This window comes from Camellia sinensis, chromosome 12, assembly GCF_055761805.1.
Source record: "Camellia sinensis isolate YWXY chromosome 12, ASM5576180v1, whole genome shotgun sequence".
Taxonomy (NCBI): domain Eukaryota; kingdom Viridiplantae; phylum Streptophyta; class Magnoliopsida; order Ericales; family Theaceae; genus Camellia; species Camellia sinensis.
This window is the reverse complement of record NC_138972.1, coordinates 86042206-86051789: the sequence shown is the minus strand read 5'-3', so window position 1 is coordinate 86051789 and position 9584 is coordinate 86042206.

The following is a 9584-nucleotide window of genomic DNA, read 5'->3' as shown; positions in this document are numbered from 1 at the left end:
ACTTGACCTTAGTGTCGCCAATTATCAGTAATTTGACACCAAAATAATGTGATAATCAAATCATTGATTACAGCTCTATCACAACCTTTTAAATGATTTTTGATTTTCGTATTTGAAACGTTCCCCAATTATCTCTCTCAACTCTTATTTTGATAATTCTTCACCAATTATCTATCTCCACTTTAAAATCTTTTTGTATTCCAATTATGAGATCAAAGTTAATAATACTATATGCATCCTTGTTAATATTTAAATATTATTTAATGTACTGTTATAGCATTTGTGAGAACTTTTATTTAGGTCAAGTTTTGCTACTACAAAATAATTCATCTTTTTATTTTTTTTATCTTTTTTTCATCACATCACCTCTTTACTTTTCTGCGCATCTTTTCGTAAAAAGATAAAAAATACATTTATTTAAGTCATCCCAAACAACTCCTTAAAAAGTATGAATACTTGTGGGGGTGATTTTCTGACCACACTGCCAAACAGGTACCCAGCTGGAGAGCACCGGCAGAATAGATTAAGCCTGAACGACCTGCAACAGAAAGAGAAGATTCCGGCGGTGGCTCGTCCACTCGGGGACACTACGACAATCAAGTCAGTACTCAGTATCTCTAAAAAATAACCAATAGTGCTTAACTCACTAAACAGAATATCAAAAGCATACCTTAAACCCATGAGGTGCCTCTCTTTTATAGCAAACTCAATCCTAGTCTCAATAGAAGCCTAACTCTAATGGACTTAGAATTACTATTAATCTTGGACTCCCAGTAGGATTAGGATAAACTCTCTAAGAGTTTCATCTTTACCCAAATTGAAATCTTCTCTCATTCTAGGACTCTTGTCCTTATCCGTTTATCTCGGATTCTGACATATTCACAGATAACTTTGGCTTAGCCGAGATCATCTCGGTATCATGACCATGACACGTGGCACCTCGACTGGCACTTTGGTGACACGTCGGCCACGTGTTGTCATTCAAAAAATACTTTTCAAAAAATTCTACTTTCTTGTTTTTCGTATTTTTTTTGTTTTTACTGAAATTTTTTTAATATTTTAGCAATTTTTTTACTTTTTAGATATACCTAACATAAATATACCTAGAAAGTAAAAAATTTGTAAAAAAAATATTTTAAAAATTCACTAAATACCAAAAATATAAAAAAAATACGAGAATTTAGTACATTTTTTGTATTTTTATGTATTTATTAATTTTTTAAAATATTTTTTCACAAATTTTTTACTTTTTAGATACATCTAAGTAAGGTGAATCTAAAAAAGTAAAAAAAATGTTTTAAATTTTAAAAATATTCACTAAAAATAAAAAAATATGAAAACCAAAAAACTCAATTTTTAAAAAATTTAATCTAAAAAATTCAAACAAATCGTTTGGGAACAGGCTAATTTAGTAACTTTTTGGCTATTTGACTAAAAAGGTAGGTAAAAAAAACTTGTATGTTTGGGATGACTTTTTGGCTAATTACGAAAAGATGTGCAAAAAGTAGAGAGAAAAGAGAATCTTTGACTTTTTGGTATGAGTTGTTGGCTTTTTGACTAATTTAGTAACTTTTTGGCTAATTGACTAAAATAGCCTCTTGCCAAACGAGGCCTGAATATTTTATGAAGCTCAAAAAAGCAATATGGTTAATATCATATACCACTACATATGACATGATATTTAAAAGTAAAAATAAAAATATATGATACTCAAACATAGTTATTATTATTGAAAACTAAAATATAGTCAAAAAGAAAAAGTTTATGAACAATGAAAACCAAATCCAAAAAATTCTCAAAATGTTAAATTTATAGTGTAAAATTAAAATTATATGCATGGGGCTATACCGAATGAATTTCAACCTTTGATTAATTTCGGATTCTTTTCATTTGGATTCATAGAATTGGTCAAAAATAAAACAGCACTGCTTTAGACCCCAGTGACGTAGCGTGCTGCCATTCGCTAAAAAATAATAATAATAATAATTTTTTTTGGAGCCAATCACGGGTCTACACGCACGACCCTCACTGGGGGGTCTTAGGCATTTTTCAAAATAAAAATGGATAGAGATGTGACTACATTTTAGGGATACTTATGTGTAAGTTCTAATAAGTGAATTTATTGTTTAATAGATATTATGAAAAAAATTTGTCATAAAAAAATTTCATTAATTATAAGTTCTAACAATAATTTACAAAAATCATAATAAAAAAAGTCACTAATTATCAATTTTTAGTTACATATATAAAAAATTATTACAAAAAAATTATTTTTAATGATAATTTTACTAAGACTTATTTTCAATAAATCTTAATGAAAATTAAATCTAACTATTAAAATCTACGGTCTTGCTACATCCCCCTAAAAATACCCCCCCTAATCTCCCTAATTTCCATATCAAGTAAAAAAAAAAAAAAAAAAAAAGTTACCCAAATTGAAAATTAGAGGGATTAAGGGATATTTTTAGGGTTCCAAATCATTTTCCTAAAATCTATTAATAATTTACCCTACATTTTAACGTAGGACAAGTATAACATTTTTGTTTGAGATGTGACTATTTTGTACACGTATGGTATTTTAACGGAGGACAACTGTGTAGCATTTTTGTTTGAGATATGACTATTTCGTACCCATGTATGGCATGGTGGGGTATGATTTATTGGTTTAATAATCATATTTTAAGCTACGATGAGTAGGAGGTAAATGATTTGAATTAATGAAATAATGACAAATTTTTTAATTATAATCTAACTATGGGAGTATTTAGCAATAGGTTTTTTTTTGGCTTTTGAGAAATAAAATAGTAATAAAAGACGAAATGGATTAAAATAGTTAATAAGAAAAAATATCATATCAAATTCAAAATTATTATATTTTTTCTTTTATAAATATCACATTCAATTATAAAAAATTTAATTCTCTTTTCAAAAACAATTATTTTAAGCTATTAAAATAGACAAAATTAAAAAATAGTCTATTAAAATAGTTAACTTTCTAAACACCCCATATATCCAATTATTTTGTGAATTGGATAGTGTTGTTGGGTCGGTAGGATTTATCATAGATTCTGTTTTGATAATTCGAACCGTTCAATGTGTAGAACTCATCGAGTATTTTATCTTTATATAAACACGTTGATCGGATATAGATAGCTACTTGATTGGATTAGATTTTTGTCAACAATTTATTTTAAAAATTATATTTACCATTGATAGAAATCTGATCTGATCAAGTAGTTATTGATATCCGACTAATGTGATTTTTTATAAGGATAAAGTACTCGACAAATTTTAAACATTGAACAATTTAAATTATCGAAACAAGATTCGTAATAAGCTGAGCTTAACAACAAATTCTAATCCGATTACAGATTCGAGAGAACAATGGCCCATTAATATGCTAATGCTATCTTTGAAAATATATATATATATATATATATTTCATTACCACGTGTATGTGAACGATTCATTGCGAAGCGCAAAGTCAATTGTCGTGAGCCCACGGGAACATTAGGACGGGTCGGCTTTGTCTTTGTGTTTGAAAGGCGAGTGAGTGTGTGATAAATGTTTAGTCACCATTTTCTCTCATTGTTGGATAACAGGTTAATTTAGGCCTAGTTTGAAAATCATTCGTTTTAATTAAAAAATTAAAAAATTATTAAATTAATTAAAAAATTATTAATTTATACTAAAATATTAAAGATTTTCTTTTTTCTCTACTTTTTACATCTTTTTATAAAAAGTCAAAAAATCATATCAAACATACTAATTTTTTTTAGCTCATATTTTAGTCAAATAGTTACTAAATTAGCCTGTTTCCAAACGAGGCCTTAGTTATTTTTTTTGGTTATTTGGCTAAAATATAAGTTACAAAAAAATTAATATATTTGTGATGATTTTTTGACTTTTTACAAAAAGATGTGCAAAAATTAGAGAGAAAAAAGAATCTTTGAATTTTTTATATGAGTTATTGGCTTTTTTATTTTTTAATGACTTTTTGACTAAAAAAATCACTTACCAAACGAGACTTTAGCATGATTTTTTTAATTTAATTAAAAAAATTATATTTAAGATAAATTTTAATAATTTTTTATTTTTACAGTTGATTTGGATTAGATAAATAGTTAACAAAACAAAATATCTTATCACATTAATTTTTTTTTTATTTTTTTACATATTTTGTCTCATAAAAAATCAAATAATTAATTAAAATAATTTATTTGGCAACTTAGTTTTGATTTGAGAGGAGTTAAAATAGCTTAACTTTTTAGTTTTTTGGTTATTTTAGCCTCATTTGATTTTTGTTTTTCATTTTTTTGACTTTTATGAGGAAAAAAAAATGTAATGATTATGGTTTGGATGTTACATTTTATCTTATTGGCTTATGTAGCTAATTTTGCCTCTGTTTGGCAAGTTGGTTTATGGACTTTTTTTGCTATTTTAGTCACAAAAGACAAAATAAGCTATTTTAGATACAACAAACAAAATATCACATCCAACCCATAATCATTACACTTTTCTCTCACAAAAAAGTAAAAAAAGTCAAAAAATCCTTCCCAAACCAAGCTTTTTAGCCCAAGCTAAAATAGTCAAAAAAGTCAAAAAATCAAAAAGCCAACCCACTTCCCGAACGAAAGTCTTTTTTGTTTTTTTTAGCCAAAAAACCAAAACAAAAAACATAGCTTTAGTTGGAAGTGAGTTGCAACTAAAAAAGCACAAGAAAGACAAATGAGTTTATTGAAAAGTAGGTTAAAAATTAAATTTTTTTTAAACGTGTAAAAAAGTAAAGAGGTAATGTAACTTAAAAAAAAACAAAAAATTCAAAAAATTAGCTTTTAACCCATGCTAAAATAAGTTAAATAAGTTAATAAGACAAAATGTTATATCTGTGGGTGTTGATTTCCGACCACACAACCAAACGGGAACTCAGTTGGAGAGCACCGGCAGAATAGATTAAGCTCGAACAACCTGTCACAGAAAGATAAGATTCCGACGGTGGTTTGTCCACCCGGGGGCACTCCGACGATCAAGTCAGTTATCTCTTAAAGATAGCAAAAGCGTTTAACTCATTATTCAGAATCCAAAAAGCGTACCTTAGACCCATAAGGGTGCCTCTTTGTTATAGCCAACACTGACCTAATCCCAATAGAAGCCTAGCTTTAATGGACTCTGCCTCAATACTAATCCTGGACTCCCAGTTAGATTGGGATAAACTCTCTAAGAGTCTTATCTTTATCCAAACTGAAATCCTCTCTCATTCTAGTACTCTTATCCCTTATCCGCTTATTCTGGATTCCGGTATCCTCGTAGATAACCTCGGCCTATTCGAGATTATCTTGGTGTCATGACTAGAACACGTGGCACCTCGACTGGTACTTCGGCGCCACCTCGGTCATGTGTTGTCATTCAAAAATTATGTCCCCACAACTGCCCCCTAGGTTATATTACCTCGGCATCTTGAGGTGATGGAACCTATACCGTTTCTCCCATTTAGAACATCGGCTAAGCTCGCTTTGTCCTTCATTACCGAGGTCATCATTCATCAGCTCAATACGACCAAGACTTGGTCTGTTTTCATCAATGCTTCAGAACCAATAACCAAGTTTGTTTAAGTTTCTTAGCCGAGATCGTCCCCATAGCCGAGGTCCTACTCCATTAAATTAAGAACTCTAAGAGTTTCAACACGCGTATGAGCTGTCACGCACAGTATTTCAACCGTTTTTGCCATATGTCTTTCCCCTACTGAGCTGTACCTGACACGCGCCATTAAGTCGCATCGCATTTGCGTGCGCCGTCTGACAAGCACGCCGTCCTAGGCACACTAATTGCCATTTTGCCGCCATTTTGCCTGTTTGATCAAAATCATCTCTCTCTCTCTCTCTCTCTCTCTCTCTCTCTCCGTCTTTTCACTTTTTCTCCACCGTTTTCGTGCAAGTTCTCTCTCTTTCTACTCCCAAATCCTCAATTGTTTTAAGCTCTCAAGCTCTGCAACCACTCTGTTCACCTCCTCCGGCGAGGCTTTTGCCGCTCTTCTTCGATTGTTGTCATCGTTTGACCCCGGGAAACTTTACATTGGTTTCATTTTCTTTGGTGAGTTACTATTTTCCCCCTCTTTAATTTCATACTCTGTTGCCTCTGCTTATTTGCTATGATGAATACATTTATATGCTCCTGTTTTTGTTTGTGTTTCAAATTTCATCCTTCGTATATTTAAACATGTTCTGTTTCATCTGTTTCTGGGCATACACATGTACTTACACACTTGTTCATTTTGCCACTGTTTTTGGCCTCGCACCCTTGTACACACTTTGTCATAGTGTTTCTTTGAATTCTTGCTCGTCTTCTTGAGTTTGAAACATGTTCTTGTTTATGTTTTCTTGCTGTATTCTCCAGATTATTGCCTTCAATTCTTGTTTCCTTAATCTTAGGTTTGGGACTTGTTCTAAATCATCCAAACTTTAGGAAAAATTGAAAGAAGTTCCCCTTAGATTCCCACAAAACCCTTGCCCTAACATGCATTTAGGTTTTGCCGAGGTCCTTTAAACCTTACCAAACCACTTTCCTTCTCCAATCAACACCCTCCCCACTTAGTTGACGTTATGGGTATATTCAGGTGGAGGGTAAACACCCCAACTAAGTTAGAATACTTTAGGCAGGAGTTTTCCATTCTTGCCGACGTCCATCTTAGGTTGGCAGGAGAGGAAGACTTCATCATGTCCAAAGACGACTTCATGCCTTTTCCAGTGGTTGCCTTCATAGAGTGTGGACTTAGGTTCCCTTTTGATACCCTTTTCCGAGAAGTCTTACACTACTACAAACTGAACCCAATGCAGCTTGCCATTAACTCCTACCGAGTTATCAATGGTATAATTGCCTTAGCCAAAAAAGAGAATGTTAGGGTTACCCTTGCCGACATCCAATACTGTTACGCATTGTGCGGTCTGAAGTTAGAAAAGGGCTATATCTACTACCTTAAGTCGAGATCCAGGGAATACAAACTTGTCGCCGACCTCCCAGACTCCAACAAGGGTGCTGGAGACGATTACTTCATCGTCTCGGGCAACTGGGAGTTCCAACCAGATGATGACGTTCACCTCTATCCCCTAAGCCGAACAATTTTCAGAGAGAGAGATGGTAAGAGCCCAGCGTCACTTTCACTTGCTTTCAAGTCTTTCTTACTTAGATATTTTGTATGCTCTAACCTCTGTTTGTTTTGTCTTTGCAGCTCTTCCTCAGCCCCCCGAAGGACTTCCGCGAAAACTACTATCCCAGTAAAGATTTCAAGAAGTTGTTGGACTTGCTTGTTAATCAACGCAAGGCTCCTGTGCTCCTGAATTTCATCCCAACCTACAAATCGGCTTTGCCTGACGTCCCCAAAAAGAGCAAGTCCCCTCATTCTACTATAACTCCTGCCACAACTTCTTCACCTCGACCAGATCAGGGGTCAACCTCTGATCCAGCAGAGCAGCCATCTACTTCAGCTCCACAACTGATTCCATCCTCTCAACGCCAACGCTGACGTCGAGCTCTACTTTTTGCCCCGGCAGGCAGGACTTGAAGCTGAAGATGCCGAAGTGTCGAAGCATCCTCTTACGATCCAGCCAACCCACCAACAGCTCTTCCAGCAATCCGCGTTGGTACCAAAGTTACCGTTGCCATCTCCTTCGACGAAATGGGGCGACAAAAGGCATCGCCGAAGACCTTCTTGTTGACATCCCCAATGTCACCACAGTTCAATCTTCTCAGTCTCAACCCAAGCTAAAGCCAAAGCCAAAAAGACTTAAAAAAGCCCAACCTAAGGCGACGATAACTCAGATTGACTCTGAGAACACCTTGTCAATCTCCAAAAAAGCTGAGGCGAAAAAAAATGCCTTTGTCGCCGAAAAGAGGCCTGCCAAGGCTGCCCCCTTTGAATCAACCCGATCAAAGAAGCCGAGGTCAAAGTTTGTTGCAACCTTGGGGTCTCTCAAGTCCGATGCCCCTTGGGCCCTCCAATTACCATTGAGGACAAGCCAGTCAGAGTCGGCGACAGTGCGACTGACATCGAAGTCGGCGTTGCCCTCTCTACTACCTTGTTTCTGCCAAAAGACCTCAAATGTAACGCCGAGGTCAGCGAATACGAAAATTTCGCTCTGCAGTTGCAACACTTCGTACAAGTAAGCCCCTGACACTTGGGACTTTTAGTTCTCTGTTTTTCCATACTTAGAGTTTCTTACTAACTTTTGTTCTGTCCACTTCTTCTAGGCAATCCAGCATGCCCATTCCTTCGCGATGTAGGCCTTCGAAATTAAGAATGAGTTGACCCGCAAGATGAAGGAGGCTGCTGGTTTGCTCAAGACCATAAATAAGGCCGAGGCCAAGATAAAGACTTTAATAGATCAGGCCTAGGCAGCAAAACAAGCCTAAGATGAGGCCGAAGAAAGGGCAGGAGCTGCTGAAGCCATTGCTAAGGTCTTTGAGGCTGAGAAAAAAGAGGCCGAAGAAAGGGCAGGAGCTGCTGAAGCCATTGCTAAGGTCTTTGAGGCTGAGAAAAAAGAGGCCGAGGACAAAACTGCCGAAGCCCAAGCTGAGCTCGTCGTTGCTTTGGCTACAAAGGCCACCGAGATAAAAGCGGCAGATGAGAAAGCGTACACCGAGGGGGCAGCCGACGTCAAAGAAGACTACAAGAAGCAAGTAAAACAGGCATGCAACAAGGGTTTCACCCTTGGTTGGATGACTGCTTTAAAAGAGTTGGCTGTCCCTAAGGACTTGCCTCTCCGAGAAAATAACCGCATCGTCCTGTCATTCCTCCAAAATCCGAGCCAATTCGAGGACGAGGCTGAGCCCGAGGAGGAAGCTGAGGCCGATAAGTCTAAAAAGGCTGTGGATGCTGGGGCCAAGTCCCCAACTCTGAATGAGCAAGTCATGAACTTGACTCAGGAAGAGGAGGACGAGGCCTCAAAAGATGCCTCCCCAAAGAAGTCGACGCCCGAGGTGCCAATCGCCGAGAAAAGTCTCGATCAAACTCTACAAAAGATCGATGATGAGCTCGAGGCTGAGAAGGTTGCCGAGAAGTGTTCCCAGCTGTCTTCTAGGGCCAAGACACAGTTCTTCGCCGACTTCGAGTAGTCTTGACTATAAACATTTTCCTTTGTACTTAGTAATTTTCTGAACAATGTTTTCAGTTTTCATAGTTGGCCGACGTGCCACTTTTGTAATCAAAACAAGTAGTCTTTTTGTAGGCCATAGTGCCCTTATTCCCTTTTGAATGCAAGTCTTCTTTTTTTTTGACTAAGTGTTTGAATGCTTGTCTTTTTTTTATTGTTTTGAATGATTTCATACTTAGAATATTTTGCATGTCTTCAAAGTACATCTTAACTGTGTAATTTCCTAGGGGAAAATACTTCGGGTATAACTGTTGACTGTTTATCTCAGCCATGGCTTAATACTTGAAAACATTTGTAAAAATATTTTCACAAGTGCTATATAAAAGCTGCCACTTTACTTTTACTTAGCAAGACTTTTATCTTCAAATATCTTCCAAGTCTTGGCAACACGATAATCTCGGCAAGTACGTAGATACTTCTTTCAACATAATCTTGGCT